At 41.8% G+C, this 12,465-nt stretch overlaps 1 long non-coding RNA gene across 1 annotated transcript; it reads left to right on the top strand.

The window, feature by feature from the left end:
- The first annotated feature begins 1,878 nt into the window (after positions 1 to 1,878).
- On the top strand, positions 1,879 to 6,839 carry LOC116595219. Its single transcript, XR_004287569.1, has 3 exons — positions 1,879 to 1,967; positions 2,063 to 2,177; positions 6,796 to 6,839. It is a non-coding gene; the product is annotated as an uncharacterized LOC116595219 (long non-coding RNA).
- Positions 6,840 to 12,465: the final 5,626 nt, after the last annotated feature.

Below are 12,465 nucleotides of genomic sequence, written 5' to 3'. Positions count from 1 at the left end.
TTGAAAAATCTAGTTGAAGCTGCCTGGCAGTGAGAAGAGGAAGATCTATTAATTTCATCATTTGTATGAATCATGTCTAAATGATCTCAGCAGAGAAAATGTGTTACCCATTTAAATCTCATCATTACATATTATATAATAATTACTGCTAATTCCAGTTTGGATGGGCCCCGGTTTGGCTTTCCATCCCCTTTCCTTAAACGTGGAGGGTAGGTGACCTCACCGAATTCAGTCCCTCCAGCCTTTGTGCCTTCTCGTGCCTTCCTCATTACGGGCTTAATCGCATCAAGCATGTAGCCAACTTCAAGTCTGTTTTGTGCTGGTGATTAGTATTCATTTTGTGAACGTGGAGTTCACCCTCAGCACAGAACACAGCCTCATGTTAATCACTGCTGTGTCTTCCTCCCTTTGCCTCTGATCTGTCGGCATCGTGCGGCTTGTCCCATGCCTCCTTTTTTTTTTTTTTTGCCCTTACCAGCCAAACGGGCACCTCCACACCGCGCCGTGTCAGAATTAGAAACTTTGGACAGATCTGTAATCACGCCGTCCTCATCAACTCTGTGCATGGGACTCATTTCATTTCCACATTCGAACCGTTAATATGCCTTAATTTCTCTCACTTTGTGAATATTTAATTCCTCCCTTTTCAACATCATTTTGAGGTTGTGTGAATCATTTTCAAAGTCTTTGCTCTTCTCCCCGCACTATCATCTGCATATTTTATGAAATGGCACGGTTGAGTCTCGGAGGGCTCTTGATAAAAATGGAGCTGGCAGCCTCCTCATTAGCTGTTTACCTGAAGCTGTGTGAGTCCCCGATAATGGCACGCTCCCATTTGGATTCGAATTAGGATTCTCTGACAAATAACCACCAGAAGGCTTCTCAGGGCCGGGGACGGAGCTCGCCTTGCTGTGCCCTCCTTGCCTCTGTTGCCAGAGAGTTTCTGGGAAACTTGCTTCTGGGGGCTGTCCTGGGGAGTGTTACACCCGGACTTCAGAGGCAGTCTAATTTTTGAGGTGGAAACACAAAAGCTTTAGCAAATTAGCACCTCCACGGACAGCGAGCGTCCCCTGAAAACACATGTTCTAAAGGTCAGCTTTTTTGACCTTCTGGAGTTTTGCAGATTCCAGAAGCCAGTTCTCGGCTTTAAGCAGGTGACCAATGTCCGCATTTCATCTGGGGCCAGGGTCTCCTGGGGCAAGGGGCCTGTGGCTTTAAAATCAGGAAAATTCCAGGCAAATCAGGATGAGTTGGTCACCCTCACTGTGACTACCCTTTAGGACTGGTGTAATTTTCTGGGCCTTGAAAGTCGCTGAGATGGTCAAGAGAATGGGGAGAGGAGCCTTCTCTATGTCTACCGAGAAGCTGAGGGAAGGGCACAGACCACAGACCTGAGGTCCTTGACCTTGCCTTGAACCCTTCAACTATTTCTGTTGGCCGATCCCCTACATTTAAAAACCAAGAGATTCCGATATAAAAATTCAGGATTTTCACTTCTCTTGTAAAAATCAAAGACATGGCTATACTGTGTCCCCCATTCTTTAGGGGAATGACTGATCCGCTGGAGTTGGAGTGTGACAATCTCTGTAGGTGGGAGACTTGCTTTTGTGACCCTCCTGAGCCGGCTACATTGGGTCTGCGTCCCCATTGGACCCGGATAGAACAGACGGTTGGTTTTGCAACAGATTCAAGTCTCAGTCCTGTCATCTGAGCTGGCCGACTGTGGGCAGGATAAGTAAACACACCGGGTCTCAGTGTTCTCATCTGTAACTCGAGCGTAATAGAAGTATACAAGTATGCTACGTCATAAAGCAGAAGTTAAGATACGTACATTGAGAAAATGTATAGAAACAGCTTAGCAATCGCCCTGGCACAAGTACTTGTTCAATAGACAGTGCTTGTTCTCTACTTCCTATTCTATTATCATTGGTTTTACAGAGAAATAAGCTGGAACCCAGAATTGCCTGGTGAATGACTTAGAATAGATACAGAGACTGTGGGAATGAAACAGTAAGAAGGGCATATGATTGGCATTAAGGAAAGTTATGTTTAACATCTACAGGAGCCAAATATGAAGATGTGCCTCTGCAGCCCCCCCAGCAGACCACCTGCACCATTAATGAACGATACCACTGCCTGTGGCCCAGGAAACGGAACATTGCATTCTCCGTGGACAGGTAATCTTGTGTTCCTCCTTGCATTAGCAAATCCTCTCAACTCACAAATCCTCTCAACCCTTTTTGAATATCAATATCAATATTTTTGATACAAAGTGCATTTCTTTGTAGTAGAGTTTGTTTCCTAAAAATTGTCTCCTGTTGAAATGGTTTTATCCTATCGTAGCCTTGTGACACGGGGGATTTTTATCACCGGGCAAAAATGATATACTATTAATACCTTGGATTTACATAGGAGTCTTCTTCAAAGAGTTCAAAGTTACTAGCTGGTTCTCAAAGAAATGGTATTTGATATTAGTGAAGATGTTATACCACAGGAAATGATGGTCTATCTTTAAATGCTTCCCCTCCCCTTTAAAAAGAGACTATTGTAATACCATGGGCTCAGAGCTTTTCTAAGGAGATAATTTGGGTACCTCTGTGGTTTGGCTAAAGGTATTTCTGATTCTGAGTTATTAGGACCTACATTTGAATGTCTGATTCCTCTCTGGAGCTGTCTAGACTTGCATCTATAAAAATAGGCAGAGTTTTGGGGCACCTGGGTGGCTCAGTGGGTTAAAGCCTCTGCCTTTGGCTCAGGTCATGATCCCAAGGTCCTGGGATGGAGCCCTGCATTGGGCTCTCTGCTCCGCAGGGAGCCTGCTTCCTCCTCCTCCTCCCTCTCTCTCTCTCTGCCTGCCTCTCTGCCTACTTATGATCTCTGTCTGTCAAATAAATAAATAAAATCTTTTTTAAAAAAACAGGCAGAGTTTTAATGAGAGTTTCAAGAAAGGGACTATCTTCAAAGCTATGAGCAGGTGTAGGTAAACTGCCGAATAGTGGGGCACCTGAGGGCCACTCACAGAGAGACTCTTTTATGACCCCTGAGCCTCAGAGGCAAGAGGAAGGAGGTGCAGGTAGACTCAGGAGACCAAGGCCATGGGGAGATGACCACATTATCCCAAGAAGATCCTGGTCCCCTCAGGTTGGGAACCAAAGGAAAATATACTGAGTTCACTGTCTCTTTTTCCCTTCCAACTTCTTGGGGGAGTTCCACATTGGCCAAATCTAACCAGAAACTTTGGCAAGAAGAACCATTTGTAGCAATGTGTACCGCTTAGCTTCCCAGGGTGCTGCAAGCCCAGAGCCCATATAGCAGGAATCGGAGAGCGGCAAGCGTGATCAGCTGCGATCCTGAACCAGTCTTTTAATGTTTCCGAGTTTCCTTCTTAGCAAGCTAGAGCTGCATGCGTAATACCTACCTCCAAGTGTTACGTGAGGACAGAGTGATATCGCACGCACACTCTCCTGGCACGCAGTGGTCATTTGAAGGGTGAAATAGACTAGTGCTATGCATATGGCCATTTCGTCTAGGAGGCGATACAAGCCAAGGGCTTGGGTGCTAGTTTGGTGAAGCTCTACGAAAATCTTTGAGCCCTGAAAACACAAATCATGGTTTTAAAATATAAAACGTAACTCAATAACAATAGATAAATCCTTTATCAATTTTATATGAAGCATAATAATGTTATGAATTATTCAGCTTTGTCAATGAATCAAGCTGTAACCGAACTCTTATTTAGTTCTATACAAGCTTATTTAAAGCAGGATGTATTCGATACGTCTATCGGGGACGTATAGAGTTCTCGTTTAATCTGTTTCACATACTGGTTTTCCTGGAGAAGGTTATATTTTAAAAGGTTTATGTTTGCTATCATCTCAGTGTTGGTGACTGAGTAGTCAAATGGCAGAGGGAGATGGGACATGGGGGATTATGGAGACCAGGCAGAAGTGAAACAAACAAACAAACAAACAAACAAACCTGCTACAATTGGTAGCCCCTAGATCAAACTCAATCCCACGATCCTTTTTTGTGTAAATTATGTCTTCCAAAATTTAAATTAAATTCTAAATAAAATTAATGTTAAAAGAAAAAAATGACACTTCACTGATTCTAGAAAACTTTTTTTTTTTTTTACATCTTAACTTCTCAGAAATTAAGATGCATTGTAAGTGATGTCATCTTAGACTTAGTAAATATAGGGTAACTGACATTTAAGCATCATGACATTTTGCATAGAAACTGGGACTTGCAGTTTCTATCTAAAGTTTGAAAGCTCTCTCAACCCTCCTTCGAGGTACCCTGTGTGGCAAGTGTAGTGAAACAGAGTAGCTCTGAGCTCTTGAGAGGACGGAAGTGCTTAGATCCACCCTGGATTTTCTCACCTCTTCTTTGCTCATTGGAGTTGGAGGATTCTAGATTTGGGGTTCTTGGCCATGGACAAGCCCTATAGGGAGGAATGGAGGCACATGGAATGATTTTAGTATTCTGCAGTACTCTGCAGTATTCATGGGCATCGTACCCAGAGGAAAGCAGCAAGTCATGCTGTTGGTTCACCTGAGAATAATAGTAATCATTACCTCCTACTCAAAAGTTCTGATTGTCTGATGATGAGCAAATAGCAATAATAGTAATAATATAAGGACGGAGGGGTGATAGGCCTGATACATAGCAAATGTGGTGTGAGCCTGTGGAGCTCTTGGGATGAAAGAGAAAAGGGGAGGGAAGAAGGGAGTTGTTGGTGGTGGAAACTTCAAGGAAATGTCACTCCAGAGACAGTTAGTGACCTGTCCAAAAAATCACACGCCTCGCCAGCAAATTGCAAGGTTTCTTGGCTCTCAGTCCAGTATCCTTTGCTTTCAAACTGCCTTTTAACTTGGCAGTCAAACTTATGGAAAAAATATATTCAAACTGCATCAGCAAATACTCTCTAGCAAAATGACTTTCAGAGAGATTTTCCTGCTTTTGTCCATGTACGTGCCAGCAAAATATTTGAATAAAAATAGCTATGCTCTATTGTTCATGTATAGTATTCCTAATATATATTTGGGGGCATTCGGGTTTTGTGCTAGGATTATTATTTCTCATCTAAGAGTCTTCCTGCGTTATATTTTACTTTCTATATGAGAATATATATGGTATATTAGAGATTACAGATGATGACTCTTAACTTAATTGCCACATCTGGAAATTTGGGATTACAGTAAATTGTTTTGTGATGGGAACCAGAGATGTGGACACAATATATACGGATATTTTTAAAACTCCATGAGTGATGGGGCGCCTGGGTGGTGCATTCGGTTAAGCATTTGACTCTTGGTTTTAGCTCAGGTCATGATCTTAGGATTGTGAGATCGAACCCCCCGTGGGAGAGGGGTGGGGCTGAGTGGGGAGGCTGCTTGAGACTCTTTCTCCTTCTTCCTCTCCCCTTCCGCCTTCTCTTTTTCTCTCAAATAAATAAACAAATCTTTTTTTTTTTTTAAAGATTATTTTTTTATTTATTTGACAGACAGAAATCACAAGTAGGCCGAGAGGCAGGCAGAGAGAGAGGAGAAAGCAGGCTCCCTGCTGAGCAGAGAGCCCGATGCGGGACTCGATCCCAGGACCCTGAGATCATGACCTGAGCCGAAGGCAGCGGCTTAACCCACTGAGCCACCCAGGCGCCCAATAAATAAACAAATCTTAAAAAAATAAAATCCATGAGTGAGAGGCACATTATAAATGTGAACAATGATTCAATATGATTTTTGAAAAAAAAAATAGACCATCCAATCTTGCAAATTAAAGATAATTCTGCAGAGGATGTCTCTATGTCAGCTTTCTAGTGTTAAATACGTCAAGTGAAGAAGCTTCAGGGTCTCTGCTTATATGACTGTTCACAATCTAATTGATCTCACTGTCTGAATTGTCCTTTCTTAATTTCACCGCATTACTCATTTACTGTGCTCGCCGTTCAGATATCTGTGAGAGGTAGCAGGGCTCCCCCCACAACCTTAGTCAATTAGACAAGCTATTGTTTCTGATTAAGATATCGTGTCCCAGAGAATAATAGCAATTAGAGTTGGAACAGAGACCCTGTGGGTCATGCAGTCCACTCCCCTGGCAGCTTATGAGAATGTTTTACATTATACTGTACTTTTGTGTGGTTTTCCTGATGTTAGTTTTAAAAAAATCCAAGCACCCATCCATGTTAATTATTCCCCCTCCCCGCATCCCTACCATGACTTAATCTTACTATTTTGCATTGCGGATTCTCATAAACTGGCATTGAATGATGGCTTCTCATGATATCATCTCATCAGAAGACGAGGACATGATTTTGAGCCGAGAAAGCATTTGTTGTTTTGTTTGCTTTGGTTTTTTGTTGTTGTTGTTGTTGTTGGGAGGGGGTGGGTGGGAAGTTGGAAGTGAATTTTATTCAAGTATATTCATTTGCCAGGGCTTCCAAGCTTCAAAATTCCTGGAATATAGTAGGTCAATTTTTCATTGACTTCTTTTTTATTTATTTTTTTAATTTTTTTTTTTTTAAGGTAAATCCATTTGTCAGAAGGCTTAATCTCTCAGTATAGAGGATGGTGTCCATGAGAAAGGAGCTCAAAGTTCTTAGAAGCTTCTTTGACTCAGTTCTTCCTTTGCATGGTATTCAGGAGAATGGTTTCAGGAGGGGAAAATGACCTCGAGTGTGGTTAGTATAAGAAGAGATGATGATAAAATTATGGTGACGATGATATACGTTTGAGCACTTACCTGTGCTAAACACTGCATGCATTATTTCATTTAATCCTCACCACTACCCAGAGCTAAGGACCAGAATTACCCTCACATGAAAAAGAGACCAGAGAAGTTATACATCTGCCAAGGTCAGTATGCTAGTTAGTTATGGAGCTAAGATAATAATAACAACAATAATTATATTGACATGATATTTAAAAATTATAATAAACAATAATAACAATACTAATAATTGGAAGCCCTGTCCACCATCAAGGTGGCAGTCTGAATGGGAAATGGGGCCATGGTCTTTTTTTTTTTTTTCCGAGCTTGAGAATCTCCAAACCTGTTACAACAGCCTAATGATGCCTCCATTTACTGTGTGTACCATCTACCACTAAATATTGTATTTGTTAAACTCATTCTATGTAGATTGACCTCAATGAATTTAGTAAATACATATTTGGAAGAATATCATTTTGTTGCTTTTTTGGTCATTTTACAAGTAATGCAAGCACATTATTTGTCTTAAATTTAAAACAGTATAGGAGGGAATAAAATGATAAAAATGGCCCCTTTCCCTGCCAGTCTTCAGCCTCTTTTCCAACTCCTAGAAGTATCACCTGCCAACAGTTCCTTTTGTCTTCTTTCAGAAAAGTGTTATAAATACTAAAGTCACTTAAGCTTGCTGTGTGTTATTTTTTTAACCCAAGAAGAATGACACAACACACATTGTGCTATGTTATTTTTCTATCTTAATGTATAATAACAATAGTGTACAAATAGTATGTCTAATATTTATTAGCTCTTGTTTTAAGCTTTTTAGATGTATTAACTCATTTAACCTGATGACGGTTCTACGGGATGTACATAGTCCTACCCCTGTCTTACACACAAGGAAACAGGCACAGAGGGCTTAACAAATTGCTCAAGGACAGAAGTTGCTAAAGAAGTTGAAGCTGGAATTTAATTATACCCGGAGATCTTTCAGCTTGGGGGAATAATAATGACTCCTACTCCTTTTAACTTCAGTATAATATTTCACCATTCACTATATCAGTCCCCTAAAATGAACATTCTGACTATGTGCTTTTTGCTTTTATTTTTCTATTTTAAGTGCTGTTGCAATAATAATCTTTAAGCACTCAAAGCTTTGTGGACATGGGCAAGCAAGCATTTCTGATTCAGATTCCTAGAATAGAATATCTTGGTCAAAGTCCTGTGGATTTCCAACTGAGGGATGAAGCCAAAGTGTCCTTTAGAGAATTTGTTCCCATTTCCCCTCCATTGTGGAAGACTCTGACAACTTCATTTTCTATCTTAAAGACTTCCCTTTGCAGAGCCTGCAAGATGGAGGTTATCTTCCTTGACGTAGTCTCACCCGAACTTTCCAGACTCGTTCCTTTAGAAAACACTGTGCTCTGGCTACTGGGCTCTTACTGTTCACTGACTGGGCCATGTTCTTCTGCTCCTCTTTTCCTGTACACTGGCTATTTCCTCTACCTGACCTTGACTCCCAACCACCTTCAGTGGGCAACTTCTTACTTACGTTTCATGACCCAACTCAAATGCCTTCACTCCATTTACTCACAGACAGACCTGGTCATTCCTTTCATTAGCTCTTGGCAACCTGCTCCGTAACAGGTTCAAATGCTGACATTTCTGCAGAAATGTAGACTTCTCTTCCTATAGCTAAAATAAGATTTTTGCTCAAGTGCCCTTATTTCTAGCAATAGCTGAAAACTCTTTTTTTTTTAAATATTTTATTTATTGATTTGACATATCACAAGTAGGCAGAGAGGCAGGCAGAGAGAGAGGAGGAAGCAGGCTCTCCACAGAGCAAAGAGCCCGATGCGGGGCTCGATCCCAGGACCCTGGGATCGACCTGAGCCGAAGGCAGAGGCTTGACCCACTGAGCCACCCAGGTGCCCCTGAAAACTCTTAATCTCATCACCTCTGTTACCACCAAATTAAAGTCCAGTAATATTTAAGATTCTCTACCTATCCTCTCCCCTTCCTTGGTTTTATGATTTTTTTGAGAAAGTCATCTAGGCATTAGAGAAATGCCCAGAGCTCAGGCCATCTTCTGGCCCTATTGGCGTCCTCTACAAATAGGTTATTTCATCTGGTGTTTAGGGATCATGTTCTGGAATCTCCTTTTCATATCTAGCATTTCTGCCTACTTTGTCCATTGTCTACATCTTAGCTTATACCTTGTGCTCTTTGGGAGCCCAGGAACTCTTGGCTAGTTTCTTCCTACTGTACTCGAATAGACAGAGCTCTGTGACTTAGAACCCAGCATCTGGACACATCTCTCAGCCCTTGCTAACAGACTACTTGGGCACCATGTTGGTTTCTCTGACACCATGTTTGTTTCTCTGGTGCCATGTTTCTGTAGCATTATGCTGAATAGGAGATGACCTTCTCAGAGGCCTGGGCCATGCCAGAGGAAGTGAGTTCCAAGTCCTCATGACCCACGATTTTTCCAAACCTATCTGAGCATCTGTCTCACACCCAACTTCTCACATTAAAGGTTGTTCTTGAGGACTGGAGAAAGACCAGAGTTTCTTCTTAGATACCTACCAATAACTTCACTGTTCTCCAAAAGTCTTCTCCCTTTACAAAAGCCTTGTAATTTTTTAAAGAAATTTTCTTTACTAGGTTGGAATAAGACTACAACATCATCATATATCTGCCCCTATTTTTTGCTTTATTTATGAAACAGTGTTTACACAGTCTTCGAAGCTCTTCCATTGATGTTTGGAATTCTGATAAAACCTCTTTTCTTCCCTCTAAACCAAGCCTCATTCTTGAAAATCAAGAGAACTTTGACTTTCATGATATTATTTGTTTTACAAGTTCAATGAATTGCAAATTGGCTTTAAAAAAAAAATCTTAGTCTGTATCTACCTTCCCTTGAAGGTGTTGGTGGGGGTTAGAGACATGTGGTAAAAGGTATTGAAAATCTACATATTTTAATATCAACATTTTACCCATTGCGGGACTTGTAATGTGTTATGTTTTTCACACTGATTGCCATCCTTTGTTTACCCTTCACACCTTACTTGTGAGCTCCTATGGGAACACTTCTCATATCATTCCGACAATGATCTGCCGTGTATGTATCTGGGTGATACATGCAAGTGCTCAACTTATCAATATATATTTATCAAGCACCATTTCACATAAGACCCTGAGTTAGGCATTGAGGATCAGCCTTGACCAAAATAGAATCACAGACTTTCAGGAAGCTTACATGCCAGCAGTGAAAGGTAATATTTAGCAAGTCAGCACCACAATTTATTAATTATACCTGTGATCATTGTTTTTATTATTTGCTTCTACTTCTTATTGTGAAGGCATGCCATGGGATTTCCCGGTTTATTTTCTGAGGCACCCTTGAGTAGAGATGTGAAAATGAACCAAAGTTAAGTAGGCAAGGGATGGTCAAAGACAATGGAGGAGAACTTTAAATTAAAAAAGGTGGCAGAAGTCTCCTGGGGAGAAAGGACCTCAGCTTGTCCAAAGCACTAAGAGAAGGCCCATTTGGCTGTAGGACAAGGAAAAAGAGGGTGACCTGCGTTATGAGTGGATGGAGCCAGAACAAGCATTTTAATGTTTACTGAATAAATAAATGAATGAATGAGCTCAGAGCAGTCAGAGGCTCTGACTTCTGCTCTAGGTTGAAAAGCATAGTTGCCTATAGTCTGTAGTTATGTGATATTGACTAGTACAATTACACATGGTATAATCATAGAACAAATGAGAGACTGGGCTAAAGGCAAAGACCTTGGAAGTCTCCAGCACCTTAAATACACATGTCAGCTGCTTGCCTCTCATCTACGGCAGCATCCTTAGAGCTAAGCTGACACAGAGCATTTCGCCTCTACCCTTCTACTTGGTGGTTTCAGATAAAGGAGGAAACACTTGAGAAATAAGCCATTCAACAGCCCATGTCGACTGAGGGCAGGGTATCCATTGAGAGAAGGGAATATTTACTGAAGCCCCAGATGGGGAAATGTTGATAAGCGCTCTGCTCAGTCCTTATCAATGAGGGTCAGAACAGAAGGGAGGTCCAGGACAATCAGGCATCCTCTACTGATGGAGAACCAGGATAAATGTGAACAGAATTGATTCAGGGTTAGTAGTGCCAGGATGAAAGGCAAAGCTCCAGGAGGATCAATCCAGTAACCACTGCTTTGAGTTAGTAACCTGGAGATGTCAAGGGAAATATGGCAGCTACCCTGTGGGGGTTTGGTTTGTGGCAACCAGCCAGTTGGAGCAAGGATTTTGCCCTCACTGTATTATCTGATAGCTCTAATACAAGTCAGATGGGAGAGCTAATCAGATCGTTCCCTTGGCCTGGACCCTTTTAAATCAAAGAGAGGTCTATTTTGGCTCTCCATGTTAAGTAGACCCAGAGACCTGACATTTTGTGTTTATTTGAAATGATAAACTTAATCATGAGCGAAATGTTAAGAGATGACAGAACCGGCCACAGTAAGGTCACATCGTGTCCCTGCCAAACATAATACAGGCTCTCGCCTTCACCGGGTTGCCAATCTCTGCCACAGGGGGACCGAGCCGCTTGCAAATGGGGACTGGAGTCTGTCTATGTGATAATTAATCCATGGCACTCAGGAAAGACTGCCAAATCTGCCATATGGTAGTTTTATGACCTGGACGGCTGTTATCTCTGGAGAAAGCTAACATCATAATCTCATTTTCTTGTTATCTGTGATTTGAACTTGTACTTCTACAGGGTAAAATGCAAGCACAGTGAGGAGGCCCAGGATTCCAGAACCCTAAGATATACCCACCAAACTTCTGTCACAAAAGTGTGCAGGAAAAGCCACAAAACTCAAACCTGGGCACCTGCCTGTGTCCTGACCTCACAATGCCCGAGTCCCAGGAAGAGATCCAATAGATGTTTTATAAGGACTCTACGGTCCATGTAATAGAAACACCTGACTTAAGAAGGGAAGAGGGCTGCCTTCCAGAAACATCATGGGATAGAATCTTGTGTTTCTTTGGAATGTGCAGACCGGGCACTTATGATTGATTTTTTTCCATGGTGACAACTAGTTTGGGTGATGGAGTTATATCTGTGGGACTTCCAGAGGCTCATTTGGACTTTGGTGAAATCTAAAAAGAGTTTTATTGAGAGATGAAGCTTGAAAGTAATTCATATCTGCTGTAACTATAAATGGCACATTATAGTATTTACTCACTGGGGCTCCCCCATGGAGAAGAAAGGGCTGTGGGCTATTCCCAAACCCATGAGCTCTGTCTGTGACCACATCCATTTCTCTCTCACTCAGGAAACTGCATTAGAAAAGATGTCAGGCCACAAGCTCAGATTTATAGGAAGAAACATACCCTCTCGGATCTTCTTCAAGTCGACCTAGTTTCTACTGTGAGCCTTGGTGTGGAGACTGTACATTGCTTTCCTCACATCTGTTCTTCCCTTTCTTTCTCTGAGACAAATATGCGATTTTATTCAGGCCGTGAGCCCAGCTAAGATGCAGCATTTCACAGCCACAGTGAAACCCAGGAGGGGCCACGTGGTACATTGTGGCCAATGAGATGAAAATGCAGGTCCCGATGTGGAAGACCAAAATGGAACATCTCACTGTTCTTTGCTTTTCTCCTGCCTCCTGGCCTTTTTTTCTCCTTGGAATGTTGATGGAATGGATGGAACTCTAGCATGTCTGTGTCCTTGTGTACTTCAGAGCCATTCTGAGAATAAGAAACAGG

The sequence above is a fragment of the Mustela erminea genome, chromosome 7 (genome assembly GCF_009829155.1).
Source record: "Mustela erminea isolate mMusErm1 chromosome 7, mMusErm1.Pri, whole genome shotgun sequence".
Classification (NCBI taxonomy): Eukaryota; Metazoa; Chordata; class Mammalia; order Carnivora; family Mustelidae; genus Mustela; species Mustela erminea.
This window is presented reverse-complemented; position numbering and strand designations above follow the sequence as displayed.